Source organism: Chrysemys picta, chromosome 10 (genome assembly GCF_011386835.1).
Source record: "Chrysemys picta bellii isolate R12L10 chromosome 10, ASM1138683v2, whole genome shotgun sequence".
Lineage (NCBI taxonomy): Eukaryota > Metazoa > Chordata > Testudines > Emydidae > Chrysemys > Chrysemys picta.
Genome location: NC_088800.1, coordinates 52799521 through 52821250, shown reverse-complemented (window position 1 = coordinate 52821250; position 21730 = coordinate 52799521). Strand labels below are relative to the sequence as shown.

Sequence of the window (21730 nt, the reverse complement as noted above, 5' to 3'; positions counted from 1 at the left end):
TTTCTCTCCCACCAGCCTCCTCTCTTCACACTTTCCTGTCCTTCTGAGAAGATTGGGTTGATTCAGCTTCTGGCTCTGCCACTGACTCTCTGTGTGACCTTAGCAAAGCCCCCTAATCTCGCTCGGTGCCTCAGTTTCCCCATCCGTAAAATAGAGGTAACAATCCTTCTTTTGTCTGTCTTGTCTGTTTAGATTGTAAGCTCATTGGGGCAAGGCCTCTCTCTCGCTAGGTGTCTGTACCACACCTGGCACAATGGGGCCCTGATCTCAATTAGGGCACTACCATCAAGTGAATAATAGTGATTTTCTGTTGTAAAACACCTGTCTCCTGCCATTGCTGCGCTCTGTCAGGTCAGTGAAAAGGCAAAGAAGAAATAGTATGGACAAGAGACACATGGGGTGGTTTCTGGATTGTCTCTGCGTCCCCGATGGTATTTCCTCTGTGGAGGGGTGATGAGACAAGAGCTGTACAAAGTTCACTAAGAATTCTGCAAAGCCTCTCTCAAGGTGTTTGAATCCCACGCTCCCCACAAGTGATGGATGGCTAAGTGGATGGATACAATGCAGCTCTCAGTGAAGTGACAAGGGACAAACCATGGACTCCCTTGTGGCAGAGAACAGGAATGCAGCAGTGCCTGCAGTGACGCAGACCAGAGGAGCCGTGGGGAGATATTTACCCCTCTCCCCGCCCATGAAATCAGAATACCATCTCTCTCCTGTTTACAGCAATTGTGTGGACAGTTCATTGGTTCTGCAGGAACCAACGCGGCACAGGCCTTCACCGTGCATGAGTGTCACATTAGATGCATGACATTTGGCAGGTTTGGTGAGAGATTCCACCTCTTATGTGCTACTCCAAAAACACTAGGGGCTTGAAGAACCCACAAGGGGATGGGGGAGAACTCACTGGATCCAGGGTGTCTAGGCTAGTGTCCCACACGCCCCGGTATAGGGGTCATGTTGGGGTAGGACAAGGAGTGGGGGCCAGAGCACATTGGCTGCTCTGGGAAGGCTGCCATAAGCTAGAGCAGTCCCGGGGATGATCAAGGTCTTACCTACACACAGTCTTGCAGTGGTTTACTAAAGGTGTGTTTTCCAGTCAAGTTTGCACGTAGACAAGGGCTAGGTTGCACTGGGGATCCCACTCCTGGAGCAGCCCCAAATTGGAGGCCTGCAACGATGGCTTTGCACCATGCCCACTGGACTGACTCGTGCAAATGCAGCCCAGAACTGACCCCCCAACCCCACCTCCACCCCCAAAGGGAGAGAAACGTGGTTTGGCCAAAGGCTCAGGAACACACACTTCCATTAGATCTTTGCTTCTGGATCCAGTGTAAACACTGTGACGCTGCTCTACAGTGGTTCAACCAGGGCCTGCAGGCCTTTCCTCCCAGGACTGGTCCCTGAAACACTCTGGCGAACCAGGCTCTGCACAACCATCCCTCAAGTCAGAGAGCGGCCACCATTGTGGGCAGCAGCAGAGCCAGGTTTTGAGCAGGGGTGCAGGCAGGAGGGCAATGGGTCACTGGTGGTGCCATTTTCACTTATACCTGTTGGACTGAAAAGGTGCCAGACATGTATCTAAAGGCCACTGGGGAGGACGGTGCTGCTGCTGCCCCCCGCCCTCCCCTGCTATTAGCTCTGCCACTGATTGTGGGTCCTTATTTGTCACATTATCCACAAGCTGCCTTGAGTGTTGCAGCACTGCATGGAGCTTGGCTGCAGCTTGAGGCCCCAATCCTGCAATCAGAGCTGCACTGCTTAACCCCGGGTGCCCAAACGTACTTGCAGGCGGGGCAGGAATCCACCCGCACGGACCCGACTGCAGGCTGGGGGCCTACGGGTGGCTTTTGGAGGGCAGTTTGGAAGTTCTGCCAGTTTTGAGTTATTAATGTGCGGAAGGAATGTGCTTTCCCTGGTTTTACTCGACCCCAGCTGAAGTCTCACACTCGAATGATCTCAGGAAAAGTGGCTTAGAGGGAAAAATTATTAAAGTAATAGAGTAAGTGACCGACAATTTACTGTTGTGAAATTCCTGGCAAGTTCTTAGTCACTAGCAACCCTGTGTCAAATGCCTTGCAGAGGATAAAAGCTCAATCCATAGAGAAAAACCAGACTCTATGGGTACTCCTGGCTGCTAGAATACTGTGCACTGCCATGCTTCCTCGGGCCAACGATTAACAATCCCTCCCACACCTCCAATGGCGTATGAAGTGCTATCCTTGTTTTAGAGACGGGGGGAACCTCCTGAGTCGCAAAAGTGAAATTATTTGCACAAGGTCACGCTGTGAGTGAGTGGCGGAGCTAGGTGCAGAGCACAGGAGTCCTGAGCAGAGCTGGGCGAATAATGGACTTTGTCATTCATTGGCAATTCTAGAAAATGGAAGAAAAATTCATTTGAGGTCAAACAGAAAACAATTACTTTTTTTATTTTTTTTTATTTTGGCAAATCAAAAATTCAGGGGAGAATTGTCTTAGATCGAAAGCATTTTTTTTTATTCTTGAGCAATTTTTTAAAAATAAAAATAAAAAAATCTCAAACAAAAAGTCAAACTGAAAGGTTCTATTTTGTCAAAATGTGTTTTTTTGTGTGTGTGTGTGGGGGGGGGGGGGTGGGCTTCGAACAAACCAGCTTGCCGAAAGCAACACGAAGCCACAAACTGTTTCAGTGTCACCAATCTGAGTTTTTCACTGAAAAACAGTTTGGGTCAAAAAACGTTGGTCCTGACTCCCAGTCCCCTGCTCTAACCACTAGACTTCACTCCCATCTGTAGGGTGGGGAGAATGTGGATACCGAGCTATGGGGAGTAGTGGGTCCCAGCGGTCCCCATTTTGTCATGGGGGGTTTGCAGGGAGTCCTGTGTTAGCTTCCAGGCTCCCTGTCTAGCTAGGAGTTGCCCCCTCGGCAGCTGCAGCAGAGTGGGGCTAGGTGAATAATTGGGTGTAAATCCACCAGCCCCAGCCCAGCTAGGGAAGGTGGTGTTTCCAAATTGACCCAGACCTTGGGTCCGATCAGGATCCACTCACCTGGCCCTATCCAAATATCCCTTCTGAATCTCCTGCTGGGGGAGGGGAGCGAGGAGGGGGCTGTGCTGTGCTGCTGCCATGCCACAATTAATGACTTTCCAAAAAGCAAGGTGAGCAGAGTGAACGAGCCCCATCCATCTCCTTGCTCTGGATACGTCAGCCCCGGCAGCTGCCTGCAACTCTGCACCTGTCTACGGTCCCCGTGTCCTTTGCTAAAAATAGCACAAGCTCCGTCCGTTCCTGCTGTTCCCTGAATCCTCACTGTTGTACCTTCTCCCTGAGATCACAAGTGGGGCCAGCACTACCGCAGCACTAGCTGACCCTACAGCACCTCCTGCTGGGAGAGGTGGAACAGCAGGAGCTAGGAGCATCCTCTCAGCTATGCTGCTTCTGCACCATTGCCTGCAGCACCTCCTGTGGGATGTAACAGGTACTACAGTAGCTTCCAGGCAGCACTCCCACCCTCTTGCAATGCCTCCTGGTGGGAAAGCTGCATGCCACTAATCCAGGCTCAGCTTTCCACTATGGCTAGAGGCATCTGCAACCTTCTACATCACCTGCCAGAGATGCACATGGGGGAAACGGAGCCAGGGCTAACTTGCCAAGAAAGCCCAAGAGCCTGGATTCTGGGACAAAATTGATACTGCACCAACCAGCCTCAAGACAACTCTGGGCACTCCCCATTGAATATTTCCACTGGAGCAGTCCTCAGATGTAATGGTAGTGCTCCAGGCTCATCATTTGTCATCAGCAGACCTCAAAGTGCTTTACCAAGAATGGAAGAATCATTGTCCCTGTTTTACAGATGAGGAAACTGAGGCCCAGGAAGGTGAAGTGACTTGCCCCAATCCACATCTGATTGGAGACCAGGTTCTGTTCTCAGTTCTGCCGAGTCTGAGCCCAGTGCACTAGCTGCCAGACCATACTGCCAACGAAGAGGGAAGCGATTCCTCAGCCCCCAGGAAATAAGGCCCCTCAACTTCAGACCGCATCTGAAAAGCATGGCCCTGGTGCAATGAGTTCTACACACATGGAGGGAACTGTTCACCGGCTGGAGCCAGTGCCACGGTTCTAGCTGGCAAAACGAGCGAGCCACGGACACATTCACTGGGACGCAAGGAACACGGGAGCAGACTCAAAAAGGGGCAGGACAGAGTGCCTGTGCCTGCTGACAGCCAGACAGCTTCTCCTTGGGAAGCTCTTGCTGGAGTCTGGCCACTCATATAGTGCTAGACAGCGCCTACCCCAAAGAGCTCTCAATGGAAATAGGAAGTGTAGCCCCGCTTTACCAAGGAGGAACCAAGAGCGGTGGAGAGTAAGCAGCTTGCAAGGGTGCACAGAGAATGTGCGGCAGAGCCAGAAATCAAACCCACCTCTGAGTGCCTGTCCAGTGCCTTAACCACAAATCGATCTCTCCTCCTGAGTTTTGCTCCACGCTCAAAGAACAACCCTCCAGTTTCAGCCTGAAGGGGTTTCTCTTAGATTCAGGGGAACCATTCACCAAAAGTGAAGTCTCTCACAGTTAGTGCAGGGTACACACCCCATCATACCATCCCAGCTCAGCTGAGAATGGGCAACTGGCAATATACACAGAACGCGAGTGACAAATGCCGTACGTCACCCTTAAAGCCCAGCTCTGAAGCCTGTGGCTAACCCCCTTCACGCTCTCCAGCGATGGCGATCCTATAACTCCCATGTGGCAGCTCCCTCTGTGGGCTCAATGGCTTGATTGGAGCTTCCTACTAGTCAGACTGAAATTGTTCTCTGTTTAAGCACAGGAATCATTTCTCTCATTGACTAGGGAGGATAATCCACCCACTTCTTCCTCACTCCATGGCTGCTGTATGTATTTATAGACAGTGACTGTCTCCTGTCAGCAGCCGTCTCTTCTCTCCCCAAGAGTCACATTTCCCAATGCTGCTTTGGCTTTGTCCCTGTTATCCAGCTCTCTCTGGTAGTGCCCAACTTTACCCCATGGCAGCCTGGAAGCAGCCTCCCCAGTGCAGAGTAGAAAGGAAAGACCCACCCACTCCTGTTGTCCCCATAGATAGACCTGCCCACTGCTAGCTGACAGAGTGTTCTCCCTATTTTAGTGTCACAGCCAGGCACGTGCATAACGGAGACAGACCACAGTGGGCCTGTGTGAGACGGAAGGGAACATAGCTGGGTAATGAGAGATGGGCACATGGTATCAGAGCAACCCCCAACTGCAGGGGCCTAGGGCAAGTTTGTGACTGCTCTGAGCACCCCCAGAGAAAGGCTATATACAGGTCAATCAAATGAGTGACACCCCTGGTCCCAACCCCCACACAGTGGCCAAGATTGATACAAGAAAATTGGTGGGACTTTGGACTTTCCCCATCCCTAGCTCCATGCTGGGCCTCCTGCACAGACATTCCTGCATACCCACCCTGCAGCTTGGCCTGCTCAGGTCACCACCAGCCACACTCCAGGCCAAGCGGGAGCGGAAGTTGCTAATCTCAGGCTGGTGAGCCCACAGAGCTGCTGAGAACGGGCACTGAGCATAGCTAGGCAACTAACAGATTTTCCAGGTCATTGGCAATTCCGAAGAATTAAAAAAAAAAAAAAAAAAAAATTGTTTGGGGTCATCCCCAAAAGGAAATTAAAAAAAAATTGGTGGATCAAACAATAACAAAAATCTTTTTCAGGTCAAACAAAACATTTTATATCCATTTTGATAATTTTTTAATGTTTTACAAAAAAATTAAACAGCATTAAAGTAAATTTCAAAATAAAAAATCATTTTCAATTGAAAAAAAAATCAAAGTCTTGTTCAAAAAATGTCACAAAACGTTTTGAATTTTTTTCAGATTTTGTTTTGTTGTTTTTTTCCCCTCAACTGAAACCATTTGACAAAGCTGCCACAAATTTGCAAACCATGTCAGTGGGGGCAAATCTGCATTTTTCACCAAAGCAAAAAGTTTCAGTTGAAAAACTTTTGCCAGAAGCTGGGAATGGGCAACAGGGGATGGATCACTTGATGATTACCTGTTCTGTTCGCTCCCTCTGGGGCACCTGCAATTGGCCACTGTTGGAAGACAGGATACTGGGCTAGATGGACCTGCTCCAGTATGGCCGTTCTTATGTTCTTTTACCCAGCTAAAGCCCTAATTAGCAGTCATAGGTGCGCAGTTCTGCTACCTGGCTGGCATGTCCTGCTGGTAGAAGACATCGCAGCCTGTGTTTCTGTTTGCCTGGAGTGGAAGCCAAATTCACCCCCAAATAAATGGAGTTTTATTTGCTCCATAGCCAGATTTCTCCTTACAAATTCTCCAGAGGATCTGCAAAAGGTACATTTTATGGGGTTATCCCATAGCCCTGCTGGTTACTGAGCTGGGGCTGCCAACATGGGCATAGCCTGAAGAGCCAGGGGACATTGCTCCCTGCCCCAACTGCAGGGTGGCGGGTGAGGCAGCAGCCCAGGGCACAAAGCTATGGGAGCAGCTACACGCACACTCTATCTCTGTCTCTCCTAGTCTCTGTGTCCCGCGCAGGCCGGGGCTGATCACCAGGGATCCTAGTTTTCCCATGATAAAAAAATTCCAAAATTCTCCAATTAAAAAACCAACAACATTCTGCGTTTTTCCACGATTAAAATGAAATGCTGAACTTTGGATCCCCTGGCCACAATATCTAGAGGTGTCAGTTGAACTGAATGTTTTATTGATATACCGCAGAACCCCATTTATCTGAGCCTCCATTATCTGACTCTCCACATTAACCAAACCCCCTATAAAAAAGCTAATTCCACGTTTTTCTGTGGCAAGCAGATTTCTAGGATCCTTGCTGATCACTCTTTAAAGCTTTGTCTGAAACTCTGCCTCAGTTACCCCATCTGCAATAGGGGAATAACACGTGAAATTTGTCAAGACCTGGGATATTTCTTGATGAAAAGTCCTATTTAAGTGCAAGTAATAGCATTAGAATTGGGATCCAGACACAAAGTGGTTCTTTTTTGAACTGTCTTCCAAGGGCCCAAGGGAAAAAATAATTTGCCAACTACAGGTGGCCTTTAAATGGTTTTCAAACATGTGCATATTGTAGACTGCTTAAGAGAGGGCCTCTCACAAACACTTCCCTTCCCAGATCACTTGCCACTAATTCCCTGCAGCATGGTTACATGAAGTCATGGAAAGGCATTATTAAAGATACAGGATCCAAATCAGCTTGCTTTAATTCAGTAACTGGGGCCGCATGGTTTCCGCCTGTCTGCTGTTTAATTTTACAATGTTTCTAGCCTTTACAGTTGCGAGGAGTGTTCTAAATATAAACGTGAGGCAGTAGTGTCATGCCGGGTTTGCAGAGAGCATCACAGCCCCAGCTGCTGCTCAGAGTTTTCCCCAAGCAGCAGCAAATGAAAATTGGGAGACTGGCTGCTTTCACTGCTGCGGTACAGAGCTCTGTGGTAGCAGTGGAAATGAACAGCATGGGAAAGCTAGAAGCCCTGATTTGTATTTGTTAGTACCAAATCTTTCCCCACAAGCCCCTTTCATCTCTCCCTGCCATTCTATGGTCTTGAATCAGTCTTCTTGTGTGTTAGAAAACACAAACTCTCCTTTGAAAATTGTCCATAGGGCTCCCCACTCTGAAAAAAAGTCCACTCCCCGCAACCTCTAGTCAGCAGCAGCTACAGAGGGTCACTAGTACTTGCTAATCTGCTAAGGGGGATTCACATGAGGAATGGTGGGAAGAACAACAATATCTTACCAATGTGGCTCCACCCCCCACCCACCTTCCACATTTTGTAAGTCTCCAGTTAAGTATTCATAAACAAAGACACAAATGAGGCCTTTTGTTCGCCAAACCCAGAGTGAGGGAGGATGAGAAAGCATGAGGCCGTAACCAGGGCAGGGCGAGCAGGGCAGCCAGCTAGGGCGCAAAGCCTCAGGGGTGGAAAAATGATAACAACAAAAAACAGGTCTCTGTGCAAGATCCAAACAAACACCGGGGCAGGTGCCCGGCCCAACGGGCCAGCAGAGACCCCACAGCGGGCCCAGCCCTGCAAGCCTTGGGGAGGCACAGAACTTCCCTCCCCCTCCCCCTCCCCCCCCATCCCATTGGCCTGGCTGTAGCTGCCCCCACAAATATAGAAGTAAAACTACGCCTCTGGCTGCCAAAGGACAAATCAAGACTCCTGCCACCTCCTACACAGGCCACTCTCTGCCTTGTCTTGCCCTGTTTGTGCTCATCTGTGCCTTGAGACTTGATACCTGTCTGGGGCTGACCATTTCTGACCAGCACCAGGTGCACCTGTCACCTGTTGCATTATCATCACTGCACTGTATTCATCTCACCCCCCTCCTGATGCCCTGGGAAAGAAGGCTGCGAGGAAGGCTGTTGGGATAGTTAACAGGATTTAGGAGCCTGCTCCTGGGCAGCAAGTCCACCTAACCCACACAGGCTCAGATTCCCAATAGCTCAGAGGCACAGGCTGAGAGTTATCCCTTCCACAGAGATGGCCTGGACTCCCTAATAGGCTTTTCCATTTCAGGGGACAGCAGCTTGGTTCCCACAGAAGGTGCTGGTGTGAAGGATGAGGCAGTGGGTTAGAGACAGACATTAAGCCCCAAGGATCAATTCCCCAGCGTTCGGAGGTGACAGGTTTTTACCTCTAGGTGCAGCAGTATTTCAGCTCTGCCAATAAGTAATTGGCAACTCGTTAACAGCTCGTTGAGAGCTCTGGAGACCCTGTGACAAAAGCTCCCCCAGGACACCAGCAGGGAGGGGCGGAGCGTCTGCTTGTCAATTACAGGGGGGAACCTCAGTACCAATCAAAAAATTACAGGCCAGGAAACAACCTGATTGTTAAATGGAGTCAAAGTCAATGGGTTCAAAGCTGGATCTAACATGAGCAGAGCAGGCAGATGCTAATGGAAACATCTCAGTGAGGCTTCGCTGTAGGAGGGTGGCACTGCCCAGACCCTTGCCAGGTGACCTTGGGCCAGGGGAAATAAATCAAACACCACATTGCCTGAGCTCTTCGGCCCTCAGTCAATCCAGTCAAAAAATTGGGTTAAAGGCAGCAACCTGGCTGCTTAAACCAGACGTTGCATCTGGGGTGAGAGCTCCCTGGGGAAGGGAATGAAAGGAAAAAACACTTGCCTTGGAAACCTGCTACAGACGGTGTGAATTATAGCTTGTGCCGTGGGAGGGGGCAGAAACTGGGCCAGAGCCCTAGCTGGTGTGAACTGCTGCAGCTCCATTGGGTCAACAGAGGATGGGTTACACTAGGATCGGGCCCGTTCTGTTTAACATCTGTGGAGTTTTGGTTTCATCTCTGAACTCACCTCATGGTCTGTCTCTGTTACACCCACTTATTAGGTGCCCATCCCCAAAGCAATAACAATAATGAAATACTCTGTGATTCTCACGCACCTTCCGTCTGAGGATCTCAAAGCACTTTAGCAAAGCACACAGTGAGGCAGTGAATAGAACCGTGAGCCAGGAATAGAACCCAGAGGTCTCAGTTCCTTGTCCCATGCTTTGGCCTCCTGCTATTCTATCTCTCTGGTGAAATTATTTTATAGGTAGGCTATTGCTCCCCGCTGATCACACGATGAAGAGATCTAGCATGTCCACTGTCTATCTAGGGTAGGCCTAGCTAGGAGACTCCAGACCATGCAGCACAATCCCTTGTCACCCCACCCAAAGCCAGGGAAACATCAGAGACCATTGGCCCAAGGGATAGCAGCAGTTGTATCAGGGGCCAGCCTGACCAAAGATGGACTCTCTTGTGCCTCACCCTTGTGCCAGCTCCAGGGGGCCCGCAGCCCCAGGCAAAGCTCTGCTCCTACAGCCTCCCACCAGCATCTTCTGAGCCTTCTGCTATCAGCAGCCCCTGCCTCCATGCTAAAGCTACTGTTGAAGACTTGGGTTCTGATGGCCCATCAGCAGGTGCAAGTTCTAGAGCGCCGCACGTGTCCACCAGGGAAGCTGATGGCAGAAGTGCCATTGCTAACTGCAGTGGCTGGGGGGAGGGGAGGAGAATGAGGCTCCATCTGCACCAGCACCCCTTTGCTCCCACCTCCCTCTGTTGCCATCACTGGTGGAGCTGCAGTGGTGGAAGTCCTACTGGACAGAGCTCTGGACAGCGGCTGGTGTTTAGGCGCTGTGTTGTGTAGCCTTGCCTTGAGCAGGGCTGCTGCCTTAGAGCCCTGTTAAGACAACGCTCCCGCCCCTGGAGCTGAATGGCAAACGGACCTTAGTTCGGACACAGCCATGGGAGAGTGAGGGGTCCCTGAGATCAATGGACCCTGGAGCACCTACTGCTCTATGAAGAACCACGAGCATCTCTGGCTAGTCCATAGTCCTGGACGCTGGTGTAATGAGCTGTGTCCCTGGTTACACTGCCTGTAGGTGGTGCCTTATCGACCAGACCCCACAGCAGAACCCCAGAGTTCCTCAGCATCATTAAACTGGTTTGCTGGCTCTTGTGATGTTTGCAGATGACCCTGTGGGCTAGGGTCACTAACCCCTTGTAAAAGGCAGCAGGGACCAGTGCACCTGTGATTCATCATCTGCCCCCTAATTGGGCTTAAGAGATCTCATCTGGGCATCCAGAAGTGAGACAGACAGGCAGAGAGAGCATCAGGAGAGAGCTGCCTGAGAACAAAGGAGGGAGTACAGAAAGTTGCCTGCAGGAAAGCTCTGAAGGTGAGCAGTAAGTGACAGCTCTCGGGGATGAGTTCTGTGGAAAACTAGAGCCAGGTGCCTAACTCCCCTTGGCTTTCAATGGGTCAGTGCCCCACCTCTCCAGGGCACTTTTGAAATTGTCCCCCATAGGTTTGTATTTAAATGCAAGTGGAGATGATGACACCGTTCTGGGGCCTGGGCAGTGGAATAGTGGCAGAGGTGGGCAGCTCCATTCTGTACTCACTGAAGTGTCTGGGTAGCTTCCAAGTGGCCAGGCCTCATGCTAGCCCTCTGCACAGGATGAATTTCACTCCCTGCGGGGGATCTAAACAAAGCACCTGCCTGTTGTATAAGACCAGCTGTGCATCAGGCTGCTCCATGACCATGGCTTGGATAGCAGCTTTCCTCCATCAGCCTGACCCCCAGAGGTGCCGGTTTGCAGCCCCACCTGGTGGATCTGAAAGGCAGAGGATTATGTAAAGCGATCCACTCCCCTTAGCAAACCTGAGATAGGAGCATACAAGCCTCACGCACCCTCCTAGAGCTGCCCCACCTCTGAGGTGCTAATTACTCACGGGCAGGGCATCTGCTTGTACTGACTGACCTGAACCCAGTCCAGCAAAAGCTGGGAACCTACAAGGTATTTACTGCACAACTTCAGACCCCACTGGGACAGGGAAGGGAGTGCATAGCCTAGCCTAGGGGGTTGGACACTAGATTAGGACTCTGCAGATGTGAGTTCTAGTTCCAGTTTGATCCCTGACCCACTGCGTGATCTGAAGCAAGTTGCTTTGCTCCTCTGTTTTGTCTATTTAGGGCTGTCTCTTATGCTGGGTTTGGACAGCTCCTAGTGCTCAGAGCCCAGCAGTAACAGAAATAACAGGCAAAGCAGGCAGCCCTTCCAGCTTCCCAGCTGTGCTCCCCCACCCGGAGCTGTCTGCACATTTCCCTTCGCTTCCTGCTGAAACGAGAAAGACCGAGGACAGTTTATCACACAGCTCATCTCCTGGAGCACGAGTCCTTGTTCTGTAGGGTAGCAGGGCTGTGTAAATCAGTATTTAATTTGGGTGTCTGTGTGAACTGAGTGTTCAGGAAAGCTGCCAGAGCAACACCCTGGAGTGTCTGGAGGAGTCTCTCTCAACACATGCAGGGAACACTTCACACAACACCAGCCTCTGCCAGTACCTCAGTCCTGACCTAGAGGGACCAGCCATTGGGATGAGAAGGGGTCGGTCATTCTCCATTAGCCACAGCATTCTTGGGCTCCTTTAAAGCTGCTCAACAGTACCAATGCCTACATGTTGATTTTAGTTATGGGGCTGCTTGTCTATATGGAACAGGACTGGAACCAGTGAAATCAGACCATAGAGAGATTAGACAAAGGGACCAGATTAGATTAGATTTCAGATTTTGGTCTTGGCTGGAACCAAGAACTGCACAAATGAAACAAGGAAAAAATATAACCCATGTCAAACCTCCAAACAGATTCCGTTATCTAGGCAGGGACTGTCTGTCTGTTCTGTGTTTGTACAGCACCTAGCACAATGGGGGTCGCAGGCCATGCCTAGAACTCCTGGGTGCCATCACAACACACATAATCAATATATGTTTATATTACAGAAACTCCTAGAGGTCTGAGATGAGATCAGGGCTCCACGGCACTAGACACCAGACAAACAAACAACAAGGGATGGTTCCTGAGCCAAAGATCTTTCAGTTTAAACCGACAAGAGAAACAAATGATGGAAGTAGGACCAGGCAAAGTGACCTACCCAAAGTTACACTGTAGATCTGAGGCACAAATGGGATTAGAACTCAGGTCTCCTGAATCCAATTACAATCCTCCTGCCTCAGTTTAGCTTTGTTTGATCCAAATCAGTCGATCCAGCATTAGTTTTTAAAGCTGTGTGAAAACTGGATATTCCACTTTATGGGAAATACCATTACAGTTGATGCTTGTTTGCAGCAACACTTTGTAAGTGCAACCAACACTTACAAGTAACATTTCCCCCAGGAACAGTTTCCCCTAGATGAATTGTCGACACTCCCCATAACAGCAACAGTCGCATATGGGAAATATAAAAAGAACAGGGAGTACTTGTTGCACCTTAGAGACTAACAAATTTATTTGGGCATAAGCTTTCGTGGGCTAAAGCCCACTTCATCAGATGCATGCAGTGGAAAATACAGTAGGAAGATATTATATATACACACACATACAGAATTAGAATTAGGGAAATTAGCATGGGGAAATATATATATAAAATACAGTGGAAAATACAGTAGGAAATGGGCTTTCGCCCACAAAAGATTATGCCCAAATAAATTTGTTAGTTTCTAAGGTGCCACAAGTACTCCTCGTTCTTTTTGCTGATACAGACTAACACGGCTACCACTCTGAAATATGGGAAATACAGTAGATGCTCATTAGTAGTAATATATCTGTGCCCTTTTGCTATGTTGCTCCTAAGCGACTGTTGCTATTATGGGGAATGTCGACAATTCATTTAGGGAAAGTGTTCCTGGGGGAAATGTTGCTTGTATGTATGTATGTGTGTGTGTGGATCAACCTGAAATAAATTTTTTTCCCCAGAAACAACATACCCCAAAAATTTCAAAATTTCCTGCAAAACAAAATTCTGGGGAAAAAATTTATTTCAGGTTGATCCACACATTTCAACTTTTTAAAATCTTTTTATATTTAAAAAAAAAAAAAAAAAAAAAAAAAACCACCCTGATTTTGTTTTGTAACCAAAAAAAAAATATCAAAATGTCATGTTCCAAAAAAGGATGGAACAGGAGTTTTGATATTATCAAAATGTTTTGTTTTCTAAACAATATTTCACTGAAATGAATACAGTTTTCTAAATGCTTTGATTTCAAACCAAAAAACGCATTTTTTGGTCAAAAAACTATTTTGATGAAAAATTTCCCAACCAGCTCTATTAATTTTTCCATGTAAATACTAGTTATATTCATATTCTTACTGATGGATATTCTTGGGCTCTTTTCTGTCTTAAGGGGCAGTCAGTAGCTAGGTAGGTTTGTACATGGATAATTGACTTAGCCCTCTACAAATATGGGTTTCCCTTCCCGCCCCCCACAAATAAATAATTATACTTTTCACTTCCTTAGCAACTTCCATCTGACAGCTCATTACACACATTAATTAACTCAATCTCACAATAGCTAGGTTAAATTTTACAGATGGGGAAACTGAGGCCCAGAGTGGCAAAGTCATTCACAAAAGTCACAAGCTGAAACAGAAGCAGAGCCCAGGAGTCCTGCTGGGCCACTCCATTTGTTAAACCACATCCCCTCCTTCCTTTTCAGCAGCAACCTTCACTCTAGTTCACCTCAGCATATCTGTTCTTTGTATAATGCTTTGTGTTTTTCTTTCATCCTCTTTTTTCCATGGCTGCAGCTATAACCTTTAGTGTTGATTGCTTTGTTAAAAAAAACAACACAAATTACAATGTGGGGAAGAAAGGGACTATATGCATATATCAGGGAAGCAGTGTGGTCTGTGACTAGAGTACTGGGATTGCTGACCTGCTGCCTGACCTTGGGCAAGTCACATCACTTCTCTGCCTCTATATCCCCCTCCTATCATTTGTCTTGTCTATTTAGATTGCAAGCTCATTGGGGCAAGAACCGTCCCTCCAGAAGGCCTTGCCTACACATGGTGACATGTAGCTATGCTCTGCAGTGAAAGGCAGGCTGAGTCCACACTCACTGTTATGGGTACACATGGCAGTGAAAGGCTCCAGCAGCAGGGACCTGCCGGAGCCTTTCCCCACTGCTGGAGTCTTTCACTATGGCAGGGAGAGGCTGAGACAGTGGGGCACTACGTAACTAAAAATAGAAGTGTAGACATGGGAAGCATTGCTTGGGCATGCAGAGAGCCATGTGGGGTATATATCTTTGGCTTCGGGCAAGCAGGGCCTCTGCTTAACTGGCGTAAGCCATGCCTCACCCTCCACTCTGCTCTTTACACCTGTGCTAGCTGAGTTTGCAGAGTATGTACTCTGCATGCCGCTGAAAGCATAGCCGTAGCCTAAATGTTTGTACATTAGTTGACATGACAGGGCCCCGATCTCAGTGCAGACCTCGAGGCAATATTGTAATACAGACAATAATAATCTAGTAATCTGCAAAAATTACATGAGAGCAATTCCTGGAGGGAATTAAGACACAGATTCAGCACACTATGTCCTGCCACCAAACCCCCGAGACTGTCCCTCTCTGTCCCTAAATCCTTATCCAACAGGCACGTTGATTTCAATCTTCCAGCCCCATCTCCATGCTGACAGATTCCTGGGGACAAAAATCTCAGCTGCTGTAATCTGTCACAATTTGATGGGAGTTAATGGAGCTCCACCAATTTAAACCAGCAGGATATTTGGCCCTTGGTTTCTCACTGACTCCCTACCATGGTGGTCTCTCTGAGGCCACCACAAGCCTGATTTCAAAGATCCTGCTCTAACCCACCCCTGGGTAGGCCACGCCAGCTGTCTCTTGTACAGATCTGGCCCCTTACCATAGTACCTGAGCACCTCACGATTTTTAAATGTATTTATGCTCACAGCACCCCTGTGAGGAGGGAAGTGCCATCATTTTATAGATAGCAGATGAGTCACAGAGAGATTAAGTGTCCTCCCCAAGGTCACACAGGAAGTCTGTGGCAGAGCAGGGTATTTAACCCACATGCCTTGAGTTCTAGGCTAGCTCCCTGGCCACTGGATCTGGGTTCAATTCCTGCTCATGGATTATGGGATCTCTACCTGTCATTTGCCAATACCATTTTCTACACTGCTTCCTCTGGTAACTCAGAATCAGCATAAGCAATTTCCGATAAGGCTTTTGTACCATAGGATTTATCCCAAAAGCAAAAATTAACAGCTACATAATAGACCCTCAAAGATCAGAATGTGTGTAGTGTAAACAGCCATAAGCATAAATATTGCAGGATAGCCCCTGAAAAACAGGCATTCAATGGATATTGTACTTAATTAACTGATTAGGAGCATAGGAGAAAAAAAACTCTTCAGTTCATAATTATGGTGTCATGAAAGCCCGGTCAGTAAGATGTCATGGATACTAATTGCCAGCTTGGCTGGTCATGAGCAGTACAGTGGGCAGCAAAGTAACTCACCAGGACAGGTCATGTTATATAGATAACATGACTAGACTGCATCTCAGCAGAGATTCAATATTTGTACAGGGGCCGATTCATAGGAATTGCCACACTGGGACAGCCAAATGGTCCATATCACTAATATCAGGTAACTCAGAGGAAGGTATAACCATCACTACCCAAAGAGAGCATCTACAGACGCAATATCCCATAGGGCAATATTTCTTCCTAACCCAAGCTGATGTCATGAGGCATTTGGATTGAGAATCCTCATAACCAGCGTCACAACCTTTGCTATTCTTATTCTATCGGCTTTGGTGCATATATGGCTCCTGTCACTCATATCTGAGCAGCTCAAAAGATTTATCCTCAAAAAACCCCTGGGAGGTAGGGAAATATTATGCCCATTTTACAAATGGGAAATTGAGCCACCAAAATATTAAGTGATTGACTAAGGTCACACAGGAAGCATGTGGCAGAGCCAGAAACGGAAATCAGATTGCTATCCAGTGACTGAGTCTCATTCCAAGACCATCTTTCTCACCCTGTATAAAGGTATAATCATTCCTTAATCTGGTTAGCCTGTTTACCTCTGTGATATCCTGCAGCAGGGAGTTCCACAATTTCCCCTCAAAAAGCAGCTCTCTTCATCCATTTTAAGTACGCTGCCTTTTAATTTCCAGTGGCCTTTTGTTCTCGTGTGATGAAGAACTAGAGCATGCACGTGGCTCACTAGACAAAACTAAATCTGAATGTGATGCTGTTCAAGGTAATGATGTTATAACATTTTCTGCATCATTCTCCATCCTCTTCCTATGTCATGTTAACACCTAATCCACTCCATTTTCATGGCTGCTGCACATTGAGCAGGCAGCTTCATTGTGTTGTCCACAATGATGCCTAAATAATTCTCTGTAGAAGTTACAACCAATTCAGATCCTCAAGGAGTGGACGAGTAGTTTCAACGATCCCTTGACAGGAATCACAGGTTGCCTGTGATAGCAGGGCACTTTCCTATGTTCCTTCCAATGGGCACAACTTTGGCATTTTTCTACGCTGAAATTCATGTCACCTGATTTTTCCAGATTCTTCTGGAGCGCCTGCCTCGTAATGCTGCTGAACTAAGTTAAACCGTATAGGGCCTGATTCAGTTCATACACCGCTGTAAATCTGGTGTGACTTCTTTGTAGTTAATGCAATTGCACAGGTGTATGTGAGCTCTCAGCTCTCTGGGAGCAAATTTTTCCACTTCGGTACCCAGCCCCCCTTTCTAGGTTAATAAATATATCGAACACGGGTCCTGGTACAGACCCTTAGGGCAGTCATATGTAATGTTTCCCCCCCAATGAGATCCCATCATGTCTCATGTCAGCTTTTAATCAGCGACAGGGCTTCACCATTCTCTGTATGGTTATCAGGTACCTTGAATAGCTTCCTATGAGGCTCTTCCCCAGAAGCTTTTGGAAAGAGCAAATAACTGATCTCCACCATTTCTGCTTTACCCACTAGTTTGATCATTCAGTACTAACAGGTGAGACAAACAGCTTTCTTCTTATGGAAGCCATCCCTAAACTATTACACTCGTTTCAATGCTTTGCAATTCTCTCTTCCATAGTTTTTCTCTACTGTTTTCCCTGGCCTATTATTTCCAAGCACACCCTTAGCATGGCACCTTTTTACAGAGATGACACAGCACTGGCTGCCTTCCAGTCCTCCAGCTTCTCAGCACTTTTTAATGATAAATTACGAATCTTTGTTACTAGCTCATTTCTCCATTCTTTAGCACGCTCTGAACAGTGATTTATGGGAACTTAATTATTTGAGTTGTTCCATCTTTTAATCTCCTTTCAACCCCACCGCCCTCAATTCTTCCATCTTCTCTGGCAATGTCTCACTTTCACCACCTGTAAAGAGTATCTCCATGATAGGTATTCTCCTTGCTCCCCCCATGTATAGTTCGTCAGAGCATCTCGCTAATCGGTCCCTTCCCACCACGGAAATGCCAGTGGTGTCGAGATCGTCCCCAAATCCCAGCCTTTCCAGCTCACCCAGGTATGTCTCAAACATCCCACGTGATCTGCAGCTGATAGTAGCTGTGATTTGTAACAGGACAGCCCATTTTACCTGAAACTCTTGTTATACCTTATTGGATTATTCCTCCTTGTCCTCACCCTACTCTTCCGCAGGGCAATCCTAGCCCATTCAACTGGATACATACTGCAGTGGAACTTGTACCTCTGATGTCCCCAGCAGATGATGTCCATTGTCTGACTAGAGAGCGTCTCTATACCTGCCAGCTTTCCCCCTCCCCTCCACCCTCTTAAACAGCCTCCAAACTCTTCTTTGCTGTCATTGCCAGCAGTGATTAAGAGCCCTCCTTTCCCCACAGCCTAATAAACTCGGTCCCTCATCCACAAACTTCAGCTCTTCTATCCCCCTGCATGTGGGACTAGAAGAATCTCAGAGCCCAAAGTCCCTAACCTCAGCCTTGTTTCTAAGCATCTACAGGCAGATCCCAGGTGCCATCTCCTGCTAGTGCCTACCACTAGTGCTGCCATTTACTGTGCCCACCAATGTCTCAAGTCTCTGTAAGAGACTCTACACAGCTCATGAGAGCCAACATCCCCCCTCTGATCACCCCACACCCAGCTCTCTCTACGCCTGGTAAAAACAACATCCATCCAATGCACAAACTGTTTCTCTTCCCCCACAGAGGGATTTGCTCAGTCTAGGAGGAATTATTATCCTCCTCAGCCTATGCCAGATGGTGGCTCCCTGGACCCATCTCTTCATGCTTCTTTGATCTCCTTCCATCCCAACACTGGCTTCAACTAAAGGTAATTGGCAGCCCCATTCCAGCAGGTCTCTAGATGCCATGAACCAGATTCTCAGCTAGTATAGCAATCAGAACAAAAGCCTTATGCCAACTTATAGCAGCTGAGGAGCCAGCCCCATATAGGCACATCATGCACCCTGCTGTCCATCTGGTAGGTCAGTAGCCCTGGCCTCAGGGCACCTTGAGTTGCTTCTACCATCGGCAGACACAATTTGGCCACATGGTAAGTAGGTGGTCAATGGGTATTTAACTGGGTCACGCTCACCCTTCCTAAAGCATAGCTGATTCTTGAGCTAGGCTGTGGCTACACTCGAAACTCCAAAGCGCTGCCGCGGGAGCGCTCCCGCAGCAGCGCTTTGAAGTGCGAGTGTGGTCGCGTGCCAGTGTTCGGAGAGAGCTCTCCCAGTGCTGCAGGTACTCCCCCTCCACAAGGGAATTAGCTTACAGCACTGGGAGCCATGCTCCCAGCGCTGGGGCACTGTTTACACTGGCGCTTTACAGCGCTGTAACTTGCTGCACTCAGGGGGGTGTTTTTTCACACCTGAGCGAGAAAGTTGCAGCACTATAAAGCGCCAGTGTAGCCATAGCCCTAGACTCTAGCTCAATGACAGGTTCTTTCCACTGTATCCCACTAAGAATGAAGATTAAAAACAAAACCCAATCAGCTCTCACCTTTCCTGCCACTCCCCTCTATTTGTCCAGTTCAGGTGGGCAGCTCACCCCTCCACTGCCTGCCACTTGGCCCACCACTACCTAGCTTCTCACTGCTGGAGATGGCCTCTTGCTTCCCTTTCTCTTTTTATTTTTCCTGCCTTTTCTAGCCCAATCCATCAGCTCTATCCCAGCAATCAATTTCATCAAGTCAACAGAGTCACCTCTATTCACAGCCCTCAATAATCACTCCAGAGCAAAATCACTCTCCTGTCCTCAGGAGCCATTACAGCCACGCTCTCCCTCGCGGCTCTGCTGCACAGTGACTATTCAAAAGGCACATTTGGAAAACTAAAGCCCACTAAACTCTTCACCAGTCCTTACCCCTGGATTTCCATTGCCACTCAGGCTCCAACTCCTTTCAAGCATGACTCACTCTGTTTCCATCTCTGGTTCAGAGTTTCTATAAGCTACCAGCAGGAACTGATCCCTGCTGAGATCATTTGGTTCCTTGACAATACAGCACAATCAAGCAACTGGGCTCTAGTCCCCTCCCAACCTGGGATGCCATCCCTAGGGTACAGGCAAAGCTGAATGACAAGCAGCACACCCAGGCCAGAAGAGAAGACTCCAGCAACAGCAGGCCCATCAGGCAGAAATGAAAATAAATGGCCATGCACGTCACAGCCACACCAGCTGCGCTCCCTGTCTCACCAGCTACCCCAAGCAACAGAATAGCTGGGCCACCTGGAAAGGCTGAGCCTAAGAACCGAGTCAGAGGAGACCAAGAACTGTCTAGCTCTACAACACATGTCCCAGGAGGTGATCATCCTGCCATGCTTATAGAAGGTGCTGGGAGGCCCAAAGGGCAGGTGAATCGCACCCCCCCACCCTTAAGGCCAATGACATCAGGAGATGTCAGCAGGACAAGATATTATTTCCTCAGCTCACAAGGACCGCCGCCGTTAAATGGCTCCATTAACTAGTATTTACAGCATGTTGTTTGCCAGGAGAAAATAGCCCTGGCCAGTTCTCAAGATGTGTAATGATGGAGATATTGCTCTGCGCCTATGGAGGGAGGGGATACGCCACCTTCCGAAAATTGGCACTCCTCCCCCAAGAGAGATTGCTACCTCGGCACTTACCTACCTGGGGGTAGAGGACAGGCCATCTTTGGGACAGTGTTTCCAGCAGGGTTGCCTATAGCAAAGGATTCTTCCAGGAGGGTTTCACAGCACAAACACCATGACATTGGAGCACTTCTGAAAGCATTAGAAAGCCTCAGGGGAGGCAGTGCATGATATATGGGGACTTCAAAATATAATCCCTCCTCCTGCTCTTCACATTCCCCCGCCCCCATACTGCCTAAAGCCAAGCCCTGAAATCCATGCAGCAATCTGTCAGAAAGTTTCAGCGATTCATAGAAGGGAGGTAAACAAGGGATCAAATAAGTAGCCCTAGGCTTCCCTCCTAGAACAGCAGTGAGGATTTAAGGCAACAAGGGGGAAGGGGGGGAGGAAAGAGTACCTAAGAACTGGCTAGAAGGACCCTAAACTGATAGGGGAAGTACAGGTGGCAAAGAGGAAGGCTGCTGTGAGAGACAGATGTGCATAATATGTAGGATCTTGACACTGCTGGGAACTTGTCACTTCAAGCACTGGCCCCTGGATACAGGTACTATGGAATGAGATCAATTCAATCGCTGAGGTTGTGCCAACTCTGGGAGAGCTCTGGGGTGGAGGGACAATAGAATTTGGTCCTGGTGCTGCTACCAGCTCACTTACATCCCTCTGTGTTCACAGAGAAAGGGCCTGACAGAACCACAGCCAGAACCAAGCCATATCCGATACTGCTGTGTATTTACTCTAGTACCCATTACAGGGGAGGGGGAGGGACACCTGGGGTGAAGGGGGGAATCAGGATTAGACGGGATTGACATCCATTGATAAAAAAAGAGGTTGGATCCCTGTTTCACCGCCACTCCCCACCATGTCAATTTCCATGCCAGTAGCAAAGGGGGGGGGGAGGGTTCCAGAGCAGGACAATCATGGGGGAGGCTTCGCCCCCCATACAAAGCTCCGATCTAGCGCATTTAGGGCGTGTATGCAGACCCTTGTGGATGGCTGTGTTGGGGCTGGTACCGCCGAGCGCATGCAGCCCCCCCGGGAGCGATTGGGGGGGAGGGGGGACTAGGCTTTGCACACAGGAGAGACACAAAGGAAAGGGCCTTCAGACGAACAACAGGGGAGTGGAGCGAGCTGCGGAAGAGGAGCCCAGCCCTCCCTGCACCTGCCTCCGCCCGGAGCATCCATCTGTAGCTGCACAATGGGGGACAGACAGATCGGCCGGGGGGGGGGGTGTCTCCAGCCTCACAGCGACCTCCTTATCCTAGCAGGGCCCTGCCCGGGCTGGGGGCTCCCGGCGGC

At 48.6% G+C, this 21730-nt stretch overlaps 1 protein-coding gene across 2 annotated transcripts in view; it reads right to left on the bottom strand.

Annotated features, from left to right (window-relative positions):
- SBK1 (SH3 domain binding kinase 1) overlaps nt 1–21730 on the bottom strand; it is an 89887-nt gene that overhangs the window by 31867 nt on the left and 36290 nt on the right. The gene's annotated exons all lie outside the window — the stretch shown is intronic.